General features: G+C 39.2%; 1 protein-coding gene across 5 annotated transcripts in view; it reads left to right on the top strand.

Moving 5' to 3' along the window:
- The first annotated feature begins 22,184 nt into the window (after positions 1-22,184).
- Positions 22,185-27,226, top strand: part of fgfr1a (fibroblast growth factor receptor 1a) — a 30,343-nt gene continuing 25,301 nt past the window's right edge. The window contains exons 1-2 of one of the 5 annotated variants that reach the window (XM_046870955.1): positions 22,185-22,407; positions 22,957-22,989. The gene's annotated coding sequence lies outside the window, so the exon portion shown is untranslated. Of the gene's footprint in view, positions 22,990-27,226 lie in introns of all 5 variants that reach the window. The other 4 variants (XM_046870956.1, XM_046870954.1, XM_046870958.1 and 1 more) reach the window with 4 other exon arrangements.

The following is a 27,226-nucleotide window of genomic DNA, read 5'->3' as shown; positions in this document are numbered from 1 at the left end:
AGACCTTTGAGCTGGAACTTCATCTTCGGGAACCGGGCGAGAAACCCGCGAGAAACTGAGGAGAGCTCGGTGACAGGATGCATACGTGGTCAGAATAGCAGACTTGTTCAGATTAGCACCAGTTGCACAGCTCCCAATGTACATGTCTTTTGGCAAACTGACTTGCTCGGTGCTCCCTGTGCCTGTGCAAGCAGCCTTGTGCTGTCGTCTTTTGGCGTGTCACAAAATTACTCTTGAAACTTTTTGATACGACCTCATATAGAATGCGTTTTTGAAAAGTACACTGCTTTATTCGTGTGTAGGAAACTCAATATTCTGGTCATGGTAAATCTGGGAGTGCACTGGATCCCAGGACAGCAGAAAGGAGAACACGAGCCCCCACACGCACTCTTGAATAGCAACCGGACTCCAAGAACAGACCCTTGTACCCCCTACACTACCGTATTGCCAATTATACCCTCAGTGTCTTTGTCAGTAGTAACAACATTCAAGAATTCCTGTCACCAAAGAACATGGTCCAGATGTACATTGCTTTAGAAATCCTGTTTAGAGACTGCTCAAATACCTTCTTAAAGTCCTGCAAAGGAAAAGGGACTTGCGCAGCATACTGAGGTCTTGTTGATAAGTTCTATACAGGTGTCATTCTGGTTTATGCACTGGTTTGTGAAGAATTTCTATGAAAGCCCTATCAGCCCCCAGCACAGGCTGACTTGCAGTAACCTGTCTCTGAATAAGGTATCACAGCAACGTGTGCAGAGAGCGGTTACTCTTGTAGTGCTGAAACTGTACAGGGTTATGCTGCTTACATGTTACTCTAACACCCCATGCTGTTAAACAATCAGCTAGTGAGGTAGCATTTGACCAATGTCTTGACAGCCCCAGAGTCCTGAAAGCTGACCTAGACCCTGATTGATCCTGTGGATTATCACTTGTTTTTTCACTGTCCATTTGGGTTTCCTTTGGGATCTCAGGTTTTCTTCCAACATCCGAAAACATGCTGGTAGATACTACTGTAGATTGGTCAAACCACCACCCACCTGTCTCCACCTAGCACTCTTTGTTGCCAGGATAGGCTTTAGATCCACCAAGACCACCATGGAAGCAGTAGTTGTTGAGAATAAATGAGTAGTTTTGGCCCTCTTGCATCTTCTCGCAACACCGAACGAAAGTGAGGAAAAGCAGAAAGTAGTTCGGACCGTGAACAGACCTCGAATTTAAAGTAGGTCTGCAACGAATCTGCTAGACAGCCACACAAATATTACAGCAATTCAAGAAATGGTTGGATAAAACAGAGCCAATTTTTCTAAGCCGATACTTCTACAGTCCTGTCATGTCCTCTGTTGATTTTCATTGTGTGTGTGTGTGTTGTGCAATAGCAAGGCCTGTAGTCTGTTAAGTCCCTTAGTAGTACACACTTCTGGCAGAGACGAACACCCCACCGGTCATTCAGCTAATTGTTTTTGCAGGAACAGCATACTGGGCTGATTCTGGGAAGCCACTACTTTCCCATGGGAAACAGCAGGTTATGCACTTTACTTGTTGCGTACAAGTGTCGAAAAGCCCCAATGTGAATCAATTTAAGTGCTATCCACAAATTTAGAACTAGCAGAACTAGCAGAAAATCATCTCAGACTCGACACATGACGTGTTTGCACATTACAATGACTCCAAGACCAAAGAACTGAAAGTACAAAAGATCTCTTAAAACTCCAGTCGTGACTTTATTGGCGAAAGAACACGAATAGCCAATAAAGATTGAGTGGAAAGAGTTTATTTGCTTCACCCTCACTTTGTTCTTCCTACTCCGCATTATTGTGCTGCTATTTTTGAATAGTTGTCGCATTAAAATCCGGCAAAGTGGTAAAAAAGAAAATTGTGGTGCTATTAAAGAGACAAAAACATCGCGCCACTCTTCCTTGCTTCACACCACACCACAGGAGCTATTTTTTCACCTCTGGCTTTTACCCAAAGTAAGCATCAGCGCTCACCACACACACACACACACACACACTGCTCACCCTGTATAAGTCTGCCTCACCGGACGCGTCCGGAATAAATATGGCAACACTTGCAGACCTGATTACAAATGTTACCTCAGATTATAGTTTACGTGTTATATTTGGACATTCAGGGTATGTATATAATTATTTTTTTTCCTCCCTCTGACCGGTCACATTCTCCTGAGAATAAAAAACGCATCATATAGCCTCAAGAAGACTTGAAACATACCAACCAGTAAAACAATTCTACCACAAAACATTTGAATGCTTGCATCTGACTGGTCAGAAGATGATGATTCTTTTTATTCTGTAATGTTTGCACATTCTATAATGTTATTAATTCCATAGTAATACATTAGCACTTATGGTAGATACTTGAAATGACAGAAAAACTATAAATGTTAACATGGTGAAGATAATCTGTAACTGTTTATGATGCATTTTGTTTATTCAGGGCCAAGTAGCTGTCAGAAGTAAAGAGAATAGAATAGAATTCTCTAACTAGTAAACAACACCTTTGGTAAGTTATACAAAAGGTATGGCAAAGTATCTCAGCTGAATGTTTGGATGTTTAGAGTGTGTACATTTATATTTACATTTACAACATTTGTCAGACGCTTTAATCCAGAGTGACTTACATTTTATCTCATTCATACAAATGAGCAGCTTTGGGGTTAAGGGCCTTGCTCAGGGGCCCAGGGGCCCGGGGGTGGCAGCTTTGTGTGGCTGGGAATTGAACTTCGGATCCAAAGTCCAATACCTTTTAAATGCTAAGCTTCCACTCCCCACAATGTCAAGAGGCTTTTATTGTCATTTCTACTATACACAGTGGTACACAGTACACAGTAAAAACGAGACAACGTTCCTCCAGAACCGTGGTGCTACACTAAACAATAACATAAAGCAACAACACAACACAAGCTACATAAAGTGCATCAAGTGCAACCTGGTGCAAACAGTGCAGACAAAAAAACAGTACAGAGAGACAACACAAGACAAGACACAAAACCAAGACAGTGCCGACCAGTAAACCTACTGTATACTTGGTTATACAGTACTGTGAACTGTAAAAATTATACCCGGGAGTGAATATAAGAACACAATGTAGTGCAAAAATACATAAATAAAAATAATCAGTAACAGTCATTCGCATCACATTACACTTCACATCCATGCCAATGATTATTTGACTTTACAGCACACCCCTTACTGATACAAAGAAGGTCTGGTGCCATAATATATTTTTCTGAATGCTCTGAATTTTCATGAAAGATCTCCTTTTTTTGCAGCACTACCATTTCTGGATGAGGTTTTCCCCCAAGAGCTGACCGCAGTTCAGGACATTACACTATACGGTTTCCAGGGTTGTGGCGCAGGGCGGATGTTCAGCTTACCTGTTCCATTATAGGTGACAAAATCAACAGGTTTAACACTCGTGCTTTCAGCTCACAACCGGAAATCAGAGGAGGTGATTTGAAGCCGCAGAAGAGGAGGTTGTGGTTTATTGCTATTTCTTTCTAACGTCAAACACATCAGTCCTGGACAGATGAAATATGAATACACTTCCCTTTGCAAAGTTTACATTGATTCAGAATTCCTGTCTCATAGGGTATAATTATACTAACAGTGCATCCTGCTCTCGTTTGTGTTAACAGAGAATATGTGTGTGTGTGTTTGTGTGAGAGAGAGAGTATGTGTGTGGATCTTTCTTCACCACATCGACTGCATTGCCTGGAGTAAATCCAGCTTCCATCTGGAGCTTATTGCAGCTGACGCTACGCAATACCCAGGGTGGGGAAGAGTATTTGGAGTGCGCTTTTGGATGAGTGTAGATTTGTACACGAGAGGCTGAAGGGAAAAAAAAGAAGTCAGTGTTCTGCGTTTGGTAAAACCCTTGTATCCCATGAGCTGTTCGTTCTGCAGCGCTTTAACTTGACGACGAGCCGAACACAGATGTCTTCCTAGTTAATCGCATTACAGGTGGGTCATGGGAAATGCAGGCACCAGGCATTGCTTCCTGTCTGAGTCTAAGTGTGTGCGTGTGTGTGCATATGTGTGTGCGTGTGTTTGTGTGTGCGCCTTCCTGCCTATATGCCATCATATCCCTGCAGCTTAATATGCAACAGCGGCCTAGCTGATTCGTTTCAGATGGCACCAGCAGCATTAGAGCAGAAATATGGCCGCGTGCCTGATGCGAGGAACGGCACTTGGAGAGAATTTCTGCTGCACAGATTTTGCCAGAAAGTCACTAATAAAAACCCCATGTACGTCTGAAGTAAAGTAAGGAGAGAACTAAAAAGGGAAAAGGGGCCTGCTTATTATAATTTTTTTGCGTGTGTGTGTGTGTGTGTGTGTGTGTGTGTGTGTGTGTTTAAATGAGAGCGTATCTTGCTCTTTGAAGTGGTAAATAGCTCTGGCAGCTTGCTTTAAAAGCAGCCCCAGTTAAAAGATCCAGGAACGAAGGTTTCCTTGTCATCCAGGAACAGAGCCAGGTTTTTTTTTTTTCCTTTCTTTCTTTCTGGAAGATTCTGGATTAGGAACAAAAAAATGGATTGCAGTTTGCCACAAGAAGGCTTTGTCTGTTTTCTTGATTATGAGATTTCCATCCGTAAAAAGGAAAGTGCTGCCATCGTGCAAAATGAGTTCCTTTTACTTTGTAAAAAAAAAACAAATGTAATCAATCTCCATCAAAGTTGGTCTCACTTATTGAATCTTTTGTAAAAAGTAAGCGCTTGAGGTAAAAGAGGTGCTACTCTTTTTTTTTCAAAATGTGAAAAGGTTTTTTATGTGCAATGTCCATAAAAATAAAAAATGTCCTGCTTACTAAAATCAATCAAATTTGCACAACATTCAAACCGCATTTCTCTGAACTGCTGCTATGGTCTTATTTTGTTGTTGTTTGACAAAATTTAATGTCTGAACTGCAATTTATTTACACAGGTTGACATGGAAATCAATCCTTGTGGGATGGGGCTTGTTCAAGTTATTCAAACAGAGCTACAGTTTTGGAGATTCTCTGACCTCTGTGTCGTCTAGCCGTCACAATTTGGCCCTTGTCAACTCACTCAATTCTTTACGCTTGACCATTTTTTTCTGCTTCTTTCTAAAACTTTCTTAAAATGCTTCTACCAGAGGTATCTGTTTCTCATCTCTGTCTGAGAAATGCCTAAAACATGCTGAATTGGCAATTTATTCATTACTAGACTGATACAAAACTGTTTATCAGCCTTGCCAATATAGTATTATAAACTGACAGCTGAATGTAAACGCATCTCCAACACATTCCCTAGTTTCTGTCAGCTATAATTTCTCATCCCAAAAGACAATCGGGCTGTTACAAGAGCGATCCTTTGCTATGTTAAGAATGGAGAAATCAATCCCATGAGCTCTTTCGAAAGACACTTTTATTTAAAGCAAAGTCATTGAGATCAACCACCACCACAGCAACACAGACAGAAAAATACCACAGACGCAGGAATGCAAATTCTGTAGGGTTAAATACGATTTATTTGGAAAAACAGGAAAACTTTCCACAATCCACTTCCTTCATAATGAACCTCAGCTTCACCAAAGCTCTCAGAAAACAGACGGTTTGGTTTTGGAGACGGCCCCGAAATCCCTTTTTTGGGACGTGACTGCGGTCACTGGTAGCCGGAGCAAAAGAAGACGGAGCACAGAGCCAGGTTTGTTGGTCAGGCTCACGAACGGGACAGGATATTTACCGGTGCCAGAGCTAGCTCAGCACTAATACCACTGCCAGATCACACAGAGTAGGGAGCTTGAGCCATAGTAACCATCTAGTTTGTATTTTCTGAAAATGGAAAAGCATTTTATGTGACAGGCCCAGGAAATCCATTGTTCGGCTGTTTTTCAACTAAATCGTAACTTACAGCAGATGTTGCATTGACTGGGTCTTTATGGCTTTTATTTTAGGGGCATACATATGTGCACTTGCAGGTCTACTTATAATGTTTATTTAATTACATCTTCACTTTTATATAACTGGCTAATGAAGTTTTCAGTAAAGGTAATTACAAGATAGCTGTAGGAAGAAACCGAGGGTGCCAAAACTAAAACACATCCACCCACACATAAAGATGGAGAGTCACTCTATCTAAACACAAGAGACCAAGTAAGTGATAGTACTCCAGAGTAATATAATCAGTGGTCACAGGGCAGACAGTGAAGCAGTGCATTATACAGTATGTTGCAAACTGAAGAAGATTAAGTACAACCCACTATGCAATAACACACTCGAGGGCATGCTATAAAAAGAAAATAATCAACCATAATCAACAGGAGAGTATGATGCCTCCCTCCACCTACAAGTGGATTGTTTTTTTTAAAGAGCACACACACATATCCTGGGGTATTTATTCCTCTTACAACACACCCCCATTAGAATGACACAGTTTAATTTTTGTCCGATTTGGATTACGTTTAATGTTGTGGAAGACTGGCTGACCAATGTTCCAGGCAAGTTTATGTGATTGTTCATGAGAAACCAGGTAGAAATCAATGTTTCTACAAAAAACAGTCTAACTGATATTTGGTGCACTGCATCACTGGGGCCGATCTCTAAGTGGGTTTCATATATAGTCCCCAACTTACAAGTCATGGGAATAATGGGTTTGGCAAACAGCAGGCAGAAATGACGCGGGTCGAATCGTCTTACATTTTGTTCATGACATTTCAGTGTGGATTAAAACAGTAGCGGTAGACTCCTGGGTAGGCTAGGCCATGTCTCCACTTACTATATTTTCAAGTTACAAGTTACATTTTATAAATTTTTATTGGATGTCTGGCGTGAATATTCTGTTACTATATAAACAATCTTCAACTGCTGACCAATTGGATCTGCGATTTCAACAGTATAATATAATAACAAAGTGACACAGTTATACCGCCAATAATATCAATATGAACAACTGGGGTGCTACAACCTAATACACATGCACTATTTCACATTTACAAGCCCTTTAATGTGGATATCTGCTCATCTGGCTTGTTACTCTCTCTTTTACTTTGGTCTTTTCTTTGATGCAAGCTTAATTTGGTAAGTGAGCACTCCAGAAGCCGCCCTTCAAAGAGCCAAGACATCAGCACAAGAGCCATCCTGCATTACGTAATGCTATTCCACAGCCACCGGTTCACTGGTGCTGGAAGGTAAGATAGGTAGAGAAGGAAGAGAGGGAAAGAGAAGGAGAAATAATTAAATCACTTTCTGATTTAAGGTCTTTTGTCATCCTGATGATTTATGAGACGTGCAATGTTTCTGAACAGACAAAAGATGTATATAAAAAATAAAATAAAGGTAATTCAGTACAACAGGATTTCAGTGTTCTAATAGGTGGAGGTACAAACAGGTACCGAAATTGATGGACATCATTTCCTAGATAGCATTTTAATTGTAAATCTAACTAAAACACACAAGTGGCAGGCCGAACCATTTTGTAATTGTCTGTATTTAGGTTTTGTCAGGTGATTGCATGATTAAGTGAAAGTTTTTTTTAGTTATCTCTAAAGATTGATTATTGGGTTGAGTGTATGCACTCTGGCATTGAACAGATTCACTGTGTCTTGTGGTTCACTATCAGGGAGAGAGGGGGGAGGTTGTAGAGCAGCAGCACTCATATTTTCATGTCAAATGAGATATGCCTCGTTTAGTTATTTGAAAGTAGCTTTTTTGAATTTCAAGTAATATTTTACTACCTTTGCCTGTCATTAGTTATCGACAGTGAGGGAACGAAAACAGAGCTATATGACAATCATGGGTCTGGTTGGTTCCCTGTTACTGTTTGGTGGAAAAAATGCTTTAGGTTTATATTTGACAAACCTTCAGTCATGAGCTCTTACGGATTCATTGTAGAAAGAAGTTATTATTTTGTGATTATGTGATCTAACACAGCTTAGTGGATACCCTGGTGGGATTTATTTTTTCCTTTTTCTAAAAGAGAGGTCCTAAAGATGTAGGAAATGACTGGATTTACTTATCTTCACTACCCCCCTACTTATATGTAAGGCTGTTTTAGATGATTCAACTACCAGCATGATTCTGGAGGGAACCCGTGAGCCTGGAGGAAAGCCACATAGACAGAATAAAATCCCAGTGATTTTCCTGCACCCCCTAAAAACTCTTATTTAGAGACAAATTGCTCCTAATGAGTGACCCCAGTGAGTCAATGTTGACTTGCCATTGTACAAGACATGGTGCATATAAAATTATTATTATTATTATTATTATTATTATTATTATTTTTTTTTTTTTTACATCTGCTCTGTAAAACCTATGTAAAAGCATCTGCATGGGTTGCTGCAGCAGGTTTGGTTCATCTCAAATAATTCCCGCTGACTTATTTATCCTCAAGCGCTGTTCTACCAGCAGGATACTGGAGGAAACCTAAGAACGTGGAAGAAACCCACAAAGACACATAAACACAGACAGAAATCCGGTGATTTCCCTGTACCTCCTTAAAACATGATATTAGTTTACAAATGTACTCACCTCGCTGAATAAACAGATATTTTCAAACACTAGGGATTTTTTTAAACAAAGATTTGTCCTCTTCACACTCTGTACCTCTGTAAAAGCATCCCCACGGGGTGATGCAGGTAAGACAGCTAGCTTCCGAGTCATGTGGGCCTGTTGACGTGGGCGTGTTGAAAGCACCATTGAAACTTGGGGCCTATGCACGGCACCGTATAAATATAATGTGCTCTTCAAACCTGTTCAGACATGACAGGAATGCACCTGAGTGACATGCCTTCACACACTGTAGTATATTAACCAAAAATAGCCCTCATAGGACTCTGAAAAGAAAAAAAAGGACAGAAAATGGAAGAACATGAAAAGGAAAGACAAGAACGAGGGAACGAGACGAACACGAATTGATATGCTAGTGGCCTCTTAGCATGTAGATAATAATACTGTGGGGCACATACAGGTTTTGATGAGCCTCGCCTACATTCTTGGGTTCAGACATCAATAAAAGAAAGATGACTGCGTTTGGCATGAGAAAGGATTACGAATGGAAAACCTCACATTGTTGTCAAACTGACAAAAACAGAGAGAAAGAAGAAAGAGGGAAATGAAAAGACAAAGCCAAGCTTTAGTAAATGGTGTTGAAAGAAACACAGGTGCTGCTGCATGTGTGTTTTGTGTGGTGTAATGGACTGCATTTGCTTTTTTTTTTGTGCGTGTTAATGTGTCATCTGATTCATTGAATAAATAAAAATAAACCCAAGCAGAAAACACTGTCAGTCTTTTGCACACTTGCATAACATTCACAAATACTCTCTGGAACTGGAAAATACACACACACACACACACACACACACTCACACACTCACACACAGAGACACACACACACAGAGACAGTATTTCATAGGTACGTTGCATATTTCTTTCCAAATCGTTCACATCCTGACAGCAATCTATTCCTGTGCATGCTAGTCTGTATTATTATAAATGCTAGCTAGCGTTGCAGACTTTAAAGCCTATAGGTGTGGTTAGATTTATTGCTTGCTGACATTCTTTGTGTCTTTTATCTAGGTGTGCTAGCTTACTGTAAGTGTTGTTAAAAAAACCCAAGAGACAGCAAAAACATATACGATAAAGCAATGTCCCTAATCTTTTGAAAGCTAGCTAGCATAATCAGAATTCCGATGCACTTCACCCAACTCATGTCATTATGTAGTTTTCTTTAATATCTAAGATAAATAAAAACAAAAGGGCTAGTATACAAATTAGCATGCTATTAGCTAAATCGAGTATTCTTTCTAATCAGTTTAGAAACTATTGCAAAAAAGCTATAGCATTAGCATGCATTCTATTTTGATCTCATGTCTGAGAAAGGCCCTAATCTATGACACATATGATAGAAAGAGATAACTAAAAATATATAATGCTTCTTAATGTTTTAGAGGTAGGGATTTTAGCTAGATTATTTTCAGAGTCACTGTCTTGCTAGGTAATATATCATAGATTATACTTTATCTAGATTAGTTTTAAAGTTACTATCTTTCTAAATATTTCAGAGATTATAAACATAGCAAGATTATTCTGATGTATCTCATGCTAGATAATGTCTCAGAGATTAAAAACTTGCTAGGTGATTTTCATAGTTATCTCATGCTAGATAATTTCTTTAAAGATTAAGGCCATGGCTAGATAATTTTCAGTTATCATGATAGATTATGTTTTGGAGATTAGGTAAATTGTAATCGTTGTTGCTTCATGCTAGCTAATGCTGGCTTCATGCTAGCTAATCTCCCAGAGATTAAGACTGTAGCTAGATTATGTTTTATAGATTAAAACTTTACCTAGATTTTTTACCTCAAGATAAATAATGCCTCAGAGGACCTTTGCTAGATTATTTTTTGTTACTTCCTTGCTAGATAATGTGTCAGAGATGTTTAGGTTAATGTGTTAGTACACAGTTCTTGTTTTCTAGCAAAAACATTGTCCTGACTTGCCCACAATAACTAACATTAAGGTGTAATTGACAGCAAGGTCTTTTTCCTTGGTGTCTTAAGTTTTACTTTGGATATCTATAAAATATCACATTTGTACCTGAGAAAAAAACCACATTTATTTCACAAACCTCTGTAATATGTTGATTTCTTTGTTAGTCAGGATGTAACTGTTAAAATCAATAGCTCACACTAATGACAAGTTGTAATATTAACTTTGCGTGGGAACGAGACATCACTCTTAATGCATCTCATTGTGTTCTCGCTTCTAATGGCAGTATAAATCTCAGCTTTTCTCAACACGATACACCGAATTTAATCTAGGAAACCACTAATTATAGTCATTCTGAGACAAAAACACTCGTGCCTGTCTGGGTTCACTTCTACAAACAAGAATTTGGGGATCTTTCGGGATCTCCTAGGTTTGCTAATCCAGGCTTTTAATTTCTTTTTCTTCTTTTTAAGAGAGCTGAACTACTAATGGTTGTTTCATCCACTTTCAACACAATTACAGAAAAGAGTCTACATGGTAAACAAAAGATAGTAGAAGGACCCTATATACAAAGCAGAAAGCTGCTGAAGTCTTGTTTTCCTTAAAAGTACAACGCATAGAATGTTAGATCTCTTATAGTAATCTTCCAGTGATTATAATTTATAGTTATGTTTAATGATGTGACAAAACAAGTTAGTTCCTGTTATTATGTACATTATAACATCTATCAACAGGATTTCCTATCTATCAACAGCCTCCTTTTTTTCCCTCTTGAAGTTAATAAGACCAAAAAAAAAGCACTTTTTATGTTACCAAGCCACTACTTTACCTGTCCTGAAGCCTTTCCCATGGCAGAAAAAACATACTCAATATAGAAAAATGTGAGAAATTTACATTTATTTAGACATAAAGGTTTATATATATATATATATATATATATATATATATATATATATATATATATATATATATATATATATATATTATGATGTTAAATATTATAAATGTCTCCAATGAACAAATTTTATTGTACAAATATTTTTTATATATTGGTAAATATAATATAAGCAAATAATCAGAATACACTTTTCTCTAATATCTCTAATAACTAAATTAAATGGTAATAAGAGCAATTTTGAGTCCAACTGAATTATTGTATACTCTTGTTTATATACTTTATAATCACAAATGTTCTCCCAGAAGGTGGAAATAATTGTTAAGTATATTTGATATATGAGTTCAAAATTTATATCTATTATACAATCACTTAATAAGATACACACACACACACACACACACACACACACACACACACACACACTCTCACACACACACACACACACACACACACACACACACACACACACACACACACACACACACACACACACTTAATTATCTAAACAAAGGCTGGAAAAACTGTCATGTTATACTCGTATAATAATGGTGATTTGGGGATCCTACTGAAGTAAAACATTGTCTTTCTCAACAAAAAAAAGGGAAAAAAATCCACTCACACACAAATGCACACACAGAAAACTACTAAAACAAATCTGTCTTTTGGAAACAATCTGCCACTAACTTAGCTCATGATGTCTCTGGCCTTGCCCACGTCTTGAAGTAGTTAGCTTGTTGTTTGTGAAATGCCATACAATAGTCTGGGAGTAATTAGCAGAGTGAAGCCGAAAGGGCGTTTTCAGCCCAGAGCAGTCTGATCTAAATCTGCACCCAACAGCTCAAATTTTTTCCAGTTTAGCATGTGATAACATCAACACCTTGAAGTTCGATCATGAAGTTGGAAAACATATTAGTAGACTAGAACCATACATGACTACAAAGTATTACGTCATGATCACCATCATCAACTCAGAAAATGTTCTTAGGAACTTTTGAAAAATTTCATGCATAATTATTTTTCTCTGCATTTTTTCTTGCTTCTTACTGAGACAAAGGATTCGCTGCTATTTTTCAAAGTGCGGATCATAATTAAAGCTCTTCATGGAGCACAACCGCTAAAACGAGAGGTGAATGAATAGTTTCTGGATAATGAATGGACATGAAGTGGGTTAAGCTCGTCTCACAAATATTTATAATAGAAACACAAGGCCAAAAATCGTTGTTGACACAAAACTTGAAACACACCCTCCGATAATGTTTATAACATTCGTTCTCCTTAGCTGCAGTTTATTTTTTTTACACCCCCACAATGATTAATAAATGAATTCGCCTGACTTTCATATGTACGACAAAGTTCACTTGATGCTCCGATTCGTTTTGTTGTCCACTGAGGATATGAAAGCCGTTGTCTAAGAGCATACCTCAAGCTTTTTCAGTTCTGCAAGCCCTCCCTGTTTTAAAAAGCATCTACCCGCAGCTATGGTATAAAGTCCCCCTCTATCATTTTCCTGCTTCTAAACTCGGGGGCAGCAGCCCACACCCAGAGCTGTTAGGAAGATAGGATATTACTGAGCCTGCCCAAGCTTGTAGGACTATAATCCCACAAATTATCCCTTGTGTTGGGAATACAGAGCAGCTTTTAGTCGTCTGAGTCCAGGTCAAGATCTGTTTTTGTGCTGATTGTGGAATGGCGCCCCTGATATGACATTACATATACAATATGTGCATACAGTAATGTTAAGATATATTTGAAAGACATGGTGAAGGTGGAAGTCATGACAATCCAGGCCATTTGCACTTTTTTTTTTTTGTATCAATGTGTGAATACAGATCGGAATGTTCAAGTACCAGCAACAAGAAGCTGCCACTGCAGGGCCCTTGAGCAAGGCCCTCAGCCCTAACCTGCTCACCTGCATTACATGTGGTAATTATGAATTGCTATGGATAAGAGAGTCTGTCAAATCCCATAAATGTAAATGAATGTAAATCTGTGATAATCTTCAAACATTTTCTGTCCAACACTCCTTTCCACACCCTTAGTTAGCACATGTACTGAAGCCTCACCTGATTGTCTTCTGTTTGTTTTTGATGGCCAAGTTACGTTTTCTTTGTTATGTGAAGGGTTGATGTTTTGTTTCGGTTTCCTTTTTTTCTGCTTCTTATGTGACATAAATCAGTATTTCATTATTCAATAAGAAAAACAGTACTCAAACTATGTACTGCTCTTCATTGACATAAGTCTAAAATATTGCCTAAAAGCTGCATGTATCATGATGATTGAATGAAAATTGATACCATTTAGGTTAATCTGAAGCGCTAGGCAGTAAAAGATAACCGTTTTTGAGCCGAATGTTTTGTATTGCAATTGAAATATGCAAATGGTGTGTGACAGAGAATCTGGAATCTGTTCTAGCACTGTTCGGAATTATGATATCTTTTCCAAATGATGAAATCATAGAAAGTGTCTTGAATATAATTTAACTGGTATCTCCTGAAGGAAATGACTAATTATTATATAATACTAGTTATATAACTAGTTTCCAGAAACAAATATCTGATTTTGAAAAATCCACTTACTATAGATTTCTTTATAAATCTCAAGCTAGAAATCATGTGGTTCAATTGGGGGATTTTGGGGAGTTATGGCATTTCAAGCAGTTATTTTTTCCTGAAACACATTCATTAAGAAAAAAAATATGTACCAGACCATGATGTCCTTATGAGTTTCTTCCCCAAACTGTTTCCCTGTTGTTCAAAGTGTACAGCTGTATACAATATATTTGTTTGCTACAGCCTTACTATTTCCATTCACTGGAACTAAAACGCCAAAACCTGTACGAGCGTGACAATTCCCATGTGCACAATCAAGCTCCATGAAGAGGTTGGAGTGGAAGAACTCAAGTCTCCTGCACAGAACCTGACCTCACTAATGCTCTGTCATTGAATTAACACAATCCCCACAGCCATGCTCGGAACAATCGGTGAAAACCTGGTGGAAACTGGAAAACCTGGAGAAAACCCTGTAAAGGAAAGCAACAAGATAAACATGAGAAACTCTACATAAACGTGGCATAATGCAGATGAATTTAAAATCTCTCAATTAGCATCTGACCAGTGGAACGTAATGGAAAACCCCACTGAAATTTAAAAGGAAATTAACTTGACTAGAAAAAGTTACTGTAGAAGTCCCAAATACACAGAAACCTATCACTAATAGTATCTCACTCTGAGCCAACTCATTCTAATGTTCTATTTAAAAAACAAAGTGAGAGTAAGATCCCAGCCAATACTCCCCCTGATATCCCCATTACTTTGTTATGCTGGGAGCAGAGGGAGAAAGCGAGCAGTTAGTCACTAAAGCGAAGTATGAAAATCAGCATGCAAATCGTAGCCCCGTGGCCACATTGTTTTGGGAGAGGCGTTATGGGCCTGATTGTTTGTGCTGCTGAGAGCGTGTGGCTTTTCCCTTCTTTCTCTTGCCACAGACGAGAGCTTTTCTGCCTCTCATAGCATCCGGAGAATGTCCTCACGCTAAAAATGAAAAGGTAGCTCTCCAGCTGGACGTATTATGAGGCAAAGCAAAGTCAACAGACCAGATTAAAAAAAAGAAAGTGTGGTAAAAGAAATGCTGATAGTCACACGCTTGTTAGTGACAGGTGTTTGTCGACAAAAACGCAATGATGCCCATCTTGGATTTCTATTTTTAAAGTGCACCTCGATGTGATCTACTTTGTGACTCATCCACATTTGACGTTTAATGCTTTCTGGGATGCTTTTCTGTTCAACACGTTTGTAAATAGTAGTTACTTGAATTACAATTATTTTGAACGAGTCTGCTCTTTCATCAACAGGACATTTCCACCTGCAGAAATACCACTTGTTAGATATTCTTTTTGCACCCTTCTTATGACTGCACCAAATTGATGATAACCTGTTTTACCAATCGTATTTAAGAATCTAATCATGCTGGGGTATAACTCTCATTAACAGCCCCCCCTCCTTGTGATCATGTCTTTGTTTCCCCATTGCTTCATTGTGCCACCCAGAACACTCTCGTTATTGTTGACATGGCACCCCCATGGTCCTGGTCATTCGTCCATGCACACACACCTGGTGTGAGCATTGTATTCCCTACCCCCATTCTCTACCCCCATGTGCTGGTCGAGAGTAATTAGTCTGAGATTATTTACCGTAGGCCAGCACACTGCATGGCTTGTTTTGTCTTGGTTTAACATCTGGGCTTAACACTCTCACAGTGGCTATTTCTCCATTCACTTTCTTTCCTCGAGTCACTAAATCAGGACCGACACAGAAATTCACTCATTACAAAAGAATGTCCTCTGGGAAAAGTTTGACCAAAGACCAAAGCTAAAGTAGGATGACTCACCACACGGGGATGAGCTTTGGATCTTCTCTGAAAGTGATTAAAGTCATATATAAACACATTACATTTAAAGATCCCCTCTTTCCCATTACACAAATTGAGACAAATTATAGTCTTGTGTATGTCTCATGATTAGAATTTTTTTTCCCCGAATCCAATGTTCAGATAAAGAAATTGACTGTGTCAGGAGACTGAGTGTTGCCTCCAGGGTTTATAATACTAGCCAGTCATTTCCTACTGGTGAATCACATAACTACAGAAGTGTGACAATGGGTGACAGAGCAGAATCTGATTCATGTTGTTATAGTAGCTATAAGACGAAATTAGATCAGGTCTGTGATTCACAGCACAGGACACAGAGGTGAGAACATTGCCTGCTTTTCTAACATTACTGCTCAACATCCTTTCAAAACATGTAGTCGTTCTAACAAATGTAGAATCTAATAAATTTGCCAGAGTTCCTACTTACATCCTGTTCACTATGTACAATGTCCTTAAACATTTATTGGAATGGTTAAAAATCCTTATTTATCTTTCCCTGTCATCCTTCTTCTCTCCTTCCTGTACCTTTCGACTCCTCAGATCCATCTGACTCATCCTGATGCCCTTTCTCTGAATGGAGTTCTCTTCAATTGAAGACCACTCTGTGTTTGGTGATGGTTTTAAATCAGCAGCCTAAAGATCCATACAGTTACTGAGCTACTCAAGAACTTTAAGGACTGTAATTAATATAACAATCTGGGTTCAGGACCACAGGTTGCATGAACAGTTTTGCATTTAAGCACCAATCACTGGATAGCACACCTCAACAATGTTTAAACTGTAATGAATGGACATTGGGTGTTGAGGATGAGGTCCCTTTTGAGTCTGGTTCCTCTCAAGGTTTCTACTTCATGCCATCCCATGGAGTTTTCTTTGCCACAATCGCCACTGGCTCACCCATAAGAAACAGACTTAAAGATGCGTTGAGACAATGTCCATTGTTAAAAGTGCTCTACAAAAAAAAAAGAACTAAATTGAATTAAATAATTTAGAATAATTGTATAATCACACACAGAAGAGGGTGGGTTCCCTTTTAAATCTCCATTCCTTTCTAGGTTTCATGGTTTTCCTGCTTTTTCTTTATGGATCTATGTCTACATCCAGATGTTTTGTGACAATGCAGTGAACGTATTGGGTTTTTACCTTTATTAAATGACATTACACACTTAATGCAGTCATATATTCACACGAAAGCAGCTAAAACGAATTGGTTTGACCTTGGGGAACACATCGATTCCTCTGTGGTGTCGTTATGACAACACAGAGACCTGAAAGTGAATTCAGACAAGCTTTTGCTTTTACACTGATCATGCAGAGATCAATACACTTGATCGACCTATGTTGTGTTGTGTTGCACAACAAATTAAATTCTCTCATGGGTGTCTAACATGGTCTGTATCCAAGAACATGAGCTAAAACACCAAAACAACACCAAAGCAACCTGAACATAAAGCAGATACTCTTTTAAATGTGAGATGATGTCTTCTGGCTTTTGTAGAATGTAAAACAATTTATAAAAGACTTCAGACTTTATGTATTCTGACTCATATTTCACGTAATGGCCCTTAAATTGCACCATTACAGCTCGCCATTTGCAGTGATCTGTGGGGGTCCAAGGACCATTCATATATTATTCGAATAGCTTTTGTAAGTCAGCGTGGTTTAGGTGTTTTCAGCAATGGATGGGAAACAAATGCTCTCCTCTAGCAGGAACCACTTGGCATTTGATTCTATTGCACTTTTATTTGTGTTATTTGAGTTTTTCTAGAATAACCACTAATAAGAATAAATAGAACACTAAGTAATAGTCCATGGGGTCCAAGCACTCATTACAGATAGCTCGCCCCATGGTAAGTTCTTGCCAAAGCGTTCAATATGTACACAGAATACTAAAGGGCCTAAACAGAAAACTGTAGTTTAAGTAAATCTTGTGAGAATGCCAGCCCTGCTGAATGCCAGTTGGCCATCAGTGGTTGTGTTTAGATGTAACCCAAACAAAACTGGAAATCCACTTCTAGAATAGCGGAACGATGCAGTACACAAAAGTTCAGCTTGATCTGTTTTCTGTTCTCAGAGAAAACAGAAGTTTGCACTGATCCCAAAACAACTGAAATGGACATGGAGCCAAGGCATCATTTAGAAAGGAGTTCGCGAGTCATTATCGTGTGACAGCCAAAGCGATGTGTAAATGCTTACTGCTCCATGTGAACAATCAAAGCTGAACCAGAACCCTGTGGAGTTCAGCATCAAAGAGCCAAACTCCAGAAATGTACAATGGCTTCATGGATCACACGAATCATAGGCTAATATGTTGACCAGATGAGACTGTTCGGATTCAGAACATTCTCGGCTGATCTTCAGTGTGACAGGATTAGAAATGACAACATAGGCCAGACAAATCACTTTGATCCAAAGGAAAGACCAAATCAGGCTCTACTGAGGTGTTCGCTTTGCCAAAAGCCTTTGTTTTAAACTTTGCAGCCCAAGTTTAACCCAGGACTGAATATACCTCCTAAACAACCTAAACCATTTCCATTTCCAATTCTCATCCATCTCTCTTGTTTTTCAGCCTGTCCCCTCATTAGTCTCTGTAAGGCTGGTTCACACCTCATTGCCACTTCTATTCATTCCTATATTTGGCGATAAGCCCCCTTTAGTGGGTCAATGGGACCCTTTCTGGTCTGCCTGCTTGCTCCTTTAAAGAATAAGACTTTGGATAATGGACAATTAGTTAGATTTATTTCCAGGCTCTGCCATTCGACATAATAACCTGCAGGAACCACTTCCTCTTCTTAGAAAAATGAACCTTTTGGGCCTGTCAAGCATCTGCTCACGTGTTAAAGGGGGTTGCTGTCAGCTTGTGTGTTATCACAATATGGTTTGAGCTTAAAAAAAAAACATTACAATTGTTTACACCTCTAGGGAACAATAAGGTTTAAATAATTGAGTGTGCTGACTGGAAATCCTTGTGTTTCTGTTTCTGAGAACACAAGCCCCTAGGCTTTTTCTAAAAGGGTGAGTAAAGTGTTACACAGCTCATATGATGGCAGCTCGCTTCTTCCTGCTTTTACGGCGTTGTCTGGGAGGTCAATTGATGTCAACTGAGGTTTAATTGGATTGAGTTTGGTCAAGCCGGAAAACCGATGTCACTATTGAAGAATAAAAAAGCGCGGCAAACAAATAAATAATGTTCTCATGAGAAAAACAACATGTTTTTCCATGACTCTATCTGTGTTGTGTGTGGGCTTTATAAAGGCTCTTTAATGACTTGTTATAAGAGTGTTTTTAGCATTAAACCTGCTATTTGTTTCCTCAAATCTTTTATTAACATGGGACAAGAAGTGCAATTTGTTCGAAAGCTGTTAGGACGATTTGGAGCGAAGGTTTATTAGCTTTTTAGCACTTTTACGATGCGAACACAAACTGAGGTAGAGATATGTAGCTTTCACACACACACACACACACACACACACACACACACACACACACACACACACACACACACACACACACACATCCTTACTAAAAAAATTGTTTTCATTTGAAAAGGAATTGGATCAACACATAGCAGCAATTTCACTATATCTGCCATTTTAAATGTCAATATCTATTATATACAATATCACATTCCTCCCACTTGTGTATGTTGGCAAGGTCATCTTAGTCCCATTTCCTAATAACATTATGTAGCTTGCTACGTTACTGCCAAATATTCTGCACCCATTTGAATTTTGGCAAAGCAGACATCTGATTCAAGGGCAAACTACAGCAAGTGCTGCTGAGAAATCCTCTCATCATGTGAAGATATTGTAAAAAAAAAAAGACATGGATTTTTTGCTTTTTATACTTTATAGCTACGTGAGTTCAAAGTTCATTATGTCTGAATAAAAAACTTTACTGTTTTATCCATATTATTCCAGATTCCGGAATAGTCTTCCTGACAGTGTTCGGGGCTCAGACACACTCCCCCAGTTCAAGTGCAGATTAAAAACGTATCTTTTTAGCAAAGCCTACACATAACACACATCACATCATAACCTTGTGCTCCAGAACATCTGATCACATGCACAACTTGTGCTGTTAATAACATGAACAGCAGCTACGCTAATTCCTCTCCACTGCTTCTCTTTCTCTACCCATCCTGAGGTTGCTCCAGCCCCAGTCACGTCCCACCTCATAAAGATTGTGGACATTTAAAGAAGTAGATGCCGACCCCGCAAACATCCCGAACCATCTAGAGACGTACCAGTGCCTATCGGATCCCACTTCATGTGGAGTTTTGACATTGGACCTCCTTGAGGGTTAAAAGGCTCTGGCATGGAGAAGCTAGTGTTGGATCTGTGATGATCACAAGTGTTGAGCTATTTTATGAGTTGCTCAGTAGCTCCTAGTTTTATAACCACAATGACTGTAAAATACTGTAGAAAGAACATTACTCATAATCTTACATTCTAGTACTAATTTTAGTTCTCACTATCCAGTGTTCTGTATTGTTTAAAGACTATAATCACACTCTTGATGTCACCCAAATGAGGATGGGTTCCTCTTTTGAGTCTGGTTCCTCTCAAGGTTTCTTCCTCATAACATCTAAGGGAGTTTATCCTTGCCACAGTCACCATGGCTGCTCATCAGGAATAAATGCATTTACCTTAACTGGTAAATTCTGCAAAGCTGCTTTGAGACAATGTCTGTTGTGAAAAGCGCTATAGAAATAAACTTGACTTGAGTTGATTTTCAAACATAGAAGTCTAGCTCTATGTCTGAGAGCCCTGGAATGCTTAGCAATTTGTTGCAAAAACCATTGTGTGAGCTAGCTAATAACTTCCCAAAGCTTGATTTTGTGTAGAAGTAAATGATTAAAGGTTCTTCATGGTTCGGTGTATAATTGCAAACTACATCCATGTTTTGGGTCAAACCAAGTCTGATTGGTGTCTGAAACAAAAATTTGGCTGCAGCTGCTGGAAATCAGACACGGCTTTGCTGACATGACCCTCTTCCTGTGAATGTCTAATAAGATTTGAGACACTTGTAAGTTCTCAGGTTATAAGCTTAAGCATTTTACACTTCTTTATATTTTTATGTTTTACACATATGTGTTTTGTTCACATTGTTTTAGTGGACACTGTACATTTTTTTCCCAATGTTTCCCATTTATTTATTTGCTTGGTTGTTTGTGTTCAATACTTGACTAATGCAGATTAGCCCACTTGTCTCTTTCCGGTTTAAAGACTTTTGCTACTTCCCTATATTAATAATCAGATTTTACATTTGTAAAAAAAATTGTACCTCAGGAAAACTGGAACTGAGACCTTTTGTCTTAATATGCAAAATATGACTGGCTACTTTTTCATTTTTTGGCATTGTGGTATCATTTGACTCACAGCAAAGTTCAGAATTTTGCTGTTACAACATTCGTCTAATAGCAACAAATAGAAGGATTATGCAAAATATCTTGGGACAGCCACAAATAGTACAGTAGAGGTACAGTGAACGATGTGTATTTATCCCTGATGATCAGCCATGGCAACTGTGGCAAGAAAAAACTCCCTTAGATGTTATGAGGAAGAAACCTTGAGAGGAACCAGACTCAAAAGGGGAACCCATCCTCATTTGGGTGACATCAAGAGTGTGATCATAAATCTTTCAACAATACAGAACACTGGAGAATGAGAACTAACATGAGCACTGGATTATAAGATTATAAGTAATGTTCTTTCTACAGTCTTATACAGTCTTTATGGTTAAAAACTAGGAGCTACTGAGCTCAGCGTTTGTGATCATCACAGATCCAGCACCAGCTTCTCCATGCCAGAGCCTTTAAACACTCCAGGAGGTCCAATGTCAAAACTCCACACATGTAGTGGGATCCAATTGGCACTGGTACGTCCCTAGATGGTACGGGATGTTTGCGAGTTCGGCATCTACTTCTTCAAAGGTCCACAATCTTTACGAGGTGGGAGGTGACTGGAGCTGGCCAAACCTCATTATGCCTCAGGATGGAGAGAGAAAGAGAAGGAATTGAACCTGCAGCACACCAACAACGACTAGTAGTGCTTCCAATATTAGTTAGCCTTTTGAGATGTTCCGCCTTCTCGGGACAGTGATTGTATGGTCAGGGTTTGTAGATTGAACCCAGTAATGTGTCTGTATTTAATTGATCGGAAACCAGTCATTTGCTGTAAAGGATAGGGCTTACAGAGACAACCACAGAGGTGGGAAAACTACAATCCCACAATGCACCTCCTGGGGCCGGTGTAGACTCGCTGAGGTAGGTGTGTGTGTGTGTGTGTTTGTGTGGAGGGCGGACAGGTTTTTAAATCAAAGCCATGCAAAAAGAGCGCGCATGGGTGCGCGTGCGCGAGCGCAATACGCGTGTAAGTGAATGCGCCTGTGCGTGCGTGAACGCGCGCCCCGGCTTCTTCCAGCGTCGTAGAGGAGCCGCACGCGCGTCTCTGGAATCTCCTCCTTCCTTCCTTCCTTCTTTCCTTCCTTCCTTCTTCTTCTCCCCCTCCCCTTTTTTTGGAGCTCCACACCGCGGTGGGGGAGGAACACCAACCAGGAGGAAAGTAAAGGTTGAGGAAAAAAGAGAGAGAAGGATAAAGAGAGAGAGAGATGCGAATGTAAGAGTTTTGGGCTTTTCTCAGTCTCTTTGAACGGAAAAGGGAAACGCATTTTTGGTTTCTTTCTTTCCTTTTTTTTATTTTTAATAACTGGATACTTTGAAGAGGATTTGCTACCAAGGACGCGGTAAAAAAAAAAAAAAAGAAAGGGAAAAAAAAAAAGTTTTTTTTCTCCTCCTCCTTCTGCTTTTCTTTTGCCTCCTTGCGCGCAGAGCAAAAACGCGTCCAGGACAGAGAGAGAGGGGAAAAGGACTGGATAGGAAAGAAAGAAGGAAAAAAGGTTTCCAAGTGAGGAAAATTCACCGCAGTGGAAAAGGTAGAAAGAACCTGGACTTGTTCTCGAAGTCCTGCTCGGAAATCTTGAACCTTTGAATCCAAACTCGACCACATTTGGATTTTGCGAGAAGATTTTTTTTTTTCCAGAGCACAGATTTTCTGCATAACCTACTTTTTTAAAATTTTGTATCGCCGAATTGAGAACAAAACGAAACAAGTAACTATTATTGTTATTTTTTTTTGATAAATTGTTATTATCTCCAACATCTACAGCGCCTGAGAGGAAAAGATTAACTCAGAGAAAAGGTGAGTACCTCAGGCTACATGTTTAAACTTCCATAAATGAGCTGGTTTTTTGCTTAAAAAAAAAAAAAAAAAAATCTAAATAAAAACTAGTTTTATGTCTAGAAGGTTTTAATGATTCCCATGTGATGGTTTTGTAAAAAAAAACAAAAAAAACAAAGTGTTTTGTGTTCATGGACCGCAGTTTTACCTCCGACTTCTAATTAAAAATCTTGTATTTGACATATATTTTAAATTCTTACGTTATGTACAACGTAATATATAAATTATTATATATTTTTAATTCATATTTAGCCTGGACAGGTGTACAAAGGTATGCTATAGCTGTGTTATGCTGCATCAAGTTTTCAATGTTTTAATCCCCCTGAAGTAAAATGTCCATATGAGTCATTGCATAATTGTTTAATTTAGATTGGAGTGAATTAGTTTTGAAATGATTTACTAATTATTGTGTCGATATATTGGAAAACCTAAAAAACTTGAAGATCCATCTTGCATTTCTTCACACACACACCACACTTTAGCTGGTCATGCTTGGAGGAGCGCATTGTTTCTCCCAGTCTCTCTTTCCAGAATGTTTTTCTGGATTATCCTGGAGTCTGGTTTTATTCGGATATGAATCTAAACTGGTATTTCTGTATCCATCACAATAAGGTTTGCTGTATAGAAAAGCACCAAGTTGTCAACAGGCTTTTTTGGTGCATCCACTGTTGATCATTCAGTCTACACATGTGGAACGAATGCTGTCGGTTGTGTAGTGAGTAAGTGTGTTTGGTTATGAGCTCAGTATCGTTCCTGTTTCATCCACATTTTCCCAGGTATTAATACGTTCCCGAAACAGGATTTGTATTTTGGGAAGCTTCTCGTCTATGCGCTTTATACGTGACGGCTCCAGAGACGCCTGTGTGCTCCTTTGTGAAGGCCTGCTGAGACTTGTCCACTTCAACATGTCTCACAACCTGAGCATTTACATCCAGCTTGGAGTATTCTGTTGATAGCTCTGCGTTTACACGATCTTTCCTACTCTATAGAACCCACACATGCTGCCTCATTACCACACACACACCCTCACCCTTCCCCCATCGCTTTCAATTCAGCGTCCCTAAAAACTTTGACTGAGTGGCCATTGAAATTCGCAGTAAAAGCGTTCATGGTCAATTTCCACCTTGGGCCTTGGAAGCAAAGCAGCGTTAATGTCCTGTGCAGCAAACGTGATCTCAATCTGATGCAAAGCATAACCGAAAATCATAGATAACTTTCAAGAACTGTTGATTTTTGTAATTCAGGTCAGCTGGAAGTGCTGATTTGGTTATTTTCCATAATGGAGACAGTATTTTGATCAATCCGAGTTGTTCTAATAAAAATATCATTCACCTAGATGTTCTGTGAAATATGCTGCCAGGAGATATTCACTCATTTCCAGAAGGAGTCTCCAGTTTCAGAGCTTTTGATTACAAGTTTTCTGCTACGCTATAGTCGTCAAGACTTTCTGGTTTCTTTGTAACTGTAGAACACGTGGGTTTTTTGCTTATTAATGCCAATAGAGAGGAAAGGAGGACTGTGAAAGAGTGTTTGATCGACTCTCGATCCATTGCACTCTAGTTGAACTCTCACAGAGTTTTGATGTATGTGTGGTGAAGAAAAGTGAAGAAAAGTATAATGTTAGTTAAAAATGAACAAAAACGTTGCTATAAAAGGACGAAACGCATTGCGCTGCGCTTTTAAAGGAAAAGTGATCTAGCTTTGTGTCAGGCTCCATCACACCCTGCCATCTATTGTTGATTATTTACCAATAACAGCATGCTGTAACATGCAGGAAAAAATGGACGCAGGCTGCATGTTAACCACTAAAAAAAAAATCACTGGTGTCCAAACTAGTCGCCAAAAGTATAAAAAATTGTTCATTTATTTTTACTTTATATGGTATGTTTTTTACAGTTTGAAATAACAGGTCAAATGTTAGTTACATCTGATATATTTAATGACATTCACGTTTGTTTTGGCAGCAATAATGCTTTTTTTTTTCCTCTTCTTTAAAACGTTTTGCTTTTCTTTTTTTCTTGGCCTTTTGAAAAGGAGAACTGGAACAAACCTTGTAAAAACACAGCCGTTTAAGGCCGTAATTACATCAATTAGTGAAATTGGAGGGCAGATTGCTGAACTAGCTGGTCCTGCAGGATTTGACCAGTTTTTCTATGACGGCGCCTTCAAAGCGGGTCACGAGTTCAGAAGCGCTACAGTGAAATGGCACCCTTGACCTGGAAGGGCTTATAGAGTTGAAGCCTAGCTCCACTGTCTTTTCAAAGAAGAATTAGTACAATGGTGGTGTATAATTAAATGCCATGCATCATAGCCACCTTCTTTGTTTACATTCATAGCAGAAATTCAGCAGACTGGTGGATTTCAGAAGGCACAAAAGCCCATCTCTGAACTCTGTAGTAACACAAGTCTCCTTGAAACTTTAAACACAAGTCACTTTCTCTTCAACATGCAGCAGGTATTTTATTGTAAAGGAAACATCGGATGCTAGATGTCTGATAATCAGTTATAGGCTTTTCTCAATACATTTACTTAAAGGAAGCTTTGCTCCAGAGTAATCTGGAGGCAATGATTGTCCTTCTCATGGGATGCAAGGAACAGTGAAATGCATCTTCTATGGTCACTGGATCAAGATGATCCCATAATACTATTTACCAACGATTTTTGAAAGCTGCAAACGATATAGTGGCCGCATTCCATGTTTATTTGCATTTCCTCGATTCTGTGCATATCAGATCTCATGCACTATTGGATCTAATGTTTCTTACATACAACCTTAGATCCTACCTGCAGTTAGTTTACATAGACTGTGAGTTTGAATCCTACTGCCAATCATGGCTGGGAAAATCAAGCTGCCTGAACTCTGTTCCCTGTCAGTCATTGCATCACAAGGTCAATTTGTGACTTTAGAATGACTGCAGAAGAGCGTAGATGGCACGTTTCTCCGAGTGTGTTCCACTGCCATGTGCAGCAGCATGAGCAGGAGTTTGGCATTTTTTATTTATTGAATTTTCTTAAGCATGTGTTTGCGAGTCAAGAAAAAGCGAGCCGTGAAACAAGTAACTGTCGCTTACTATTTGGAACATAAGGTTATGGTTTGACTCAAGGACCAAGACCACATAATTGGTTGTTCTCCCTGGGTGGGAAGGACCTCCTTTCCTGTCGATCATACCACTGGCTGATTGCATTGACCAAGCTCCTCTCCAAGCGTGGTTGGCTACCATGTGGCTTTGCACATACTGTCTTGCTTCATGCGTCGGTCCCTCGCTGCATATAGCTGTATCCGTAGCTGTATCTGTCAGATCTTCCACTCTGAGATTCTGAGGATGAAAGCAGCGTTCCCACCGGACATTCTTTTGGGTGGAACTGCGCAACAGAGTGTGTGGTAGTGTGTGACAGGAATGATCCACCCTCTAATTTCTGGGGCTGCTTAAAAAAGCAACAGGCTTTATTCAGTAAGCCTTTAGAAGCACGTCCACCTTTTACGACAGCCCCGGATAGCTGCCAATACAGGCTCATGCTGATGTTTGGATATTAAGCAAATGAAACGCGTGGCAAAGTGTGCGCAGTACTACGACGTACCCAGATACAGGTGTGGCAGAATAACTTATTTGAATAGAACACGTAACTTTGTAAGCAAATCAGTTATGCACGGTGCACGAGGCGAGAGGAAAAACGAAAGTCCAAAAACAACATTCCGGTGTCACGCCGCAAGCAAGGCGGCCTTGGACACCTTTTGGAAAACGTTTCACTCGGCTAGCAGGCAGCGATTAATGAGGGTGTGTGCGCCTCGGCCTCGTTCCCCTCCGCCGATCACAGCGAGACAACATCCTGGGCTCCGTTTAATTAGGTGGTCCGACCACTCTGCTTTTCACTCTTCCGCTACGCTCCCGCTTCAGCGTACGCTTTAATGAATAGCTAGGTCTGTTCCACAGCTTGCATGAGTTGCCACTTGTTTGTTTACACGGAGTAACAGGAAATTCGATCTGTTTAGATCTCTTTCAGATTTGTCTGCATAGGGGCCAGCAATCCAAATAGCAATAGTTTGAAGGTAGACTGTTGACTCTATACTGAAGCTGCAAATATTTTTTTTTTGTTTTACTCCTCTATAATTTAAGGAAAGTTTTTACACATTTTTGGGGGGGGGAAACATAACTACAATGCTTCCTAGGAGTTTTTCTCCCACATTCTTTTATTTTTT

This window comes from Silurus meridionalis, chromosome 17 (genome assembly GCF_014805685.1).
Source record: "Silurus meridionalis isolate SWU-2019-XX chromosome 17, ASM1480568v1, whole genome shotgun sequence".
NCBI lineage: Eukaryota > Metazoa > Chordata > Actinopteri > Siluriformes > Siluridae > Silurus > Silurus meridionalis.
The sequence above is the reverse complement of the archived record's forward strand: the minus strand, read 5'-3'. Positions and strand labels throughout refer to the sequence as shown.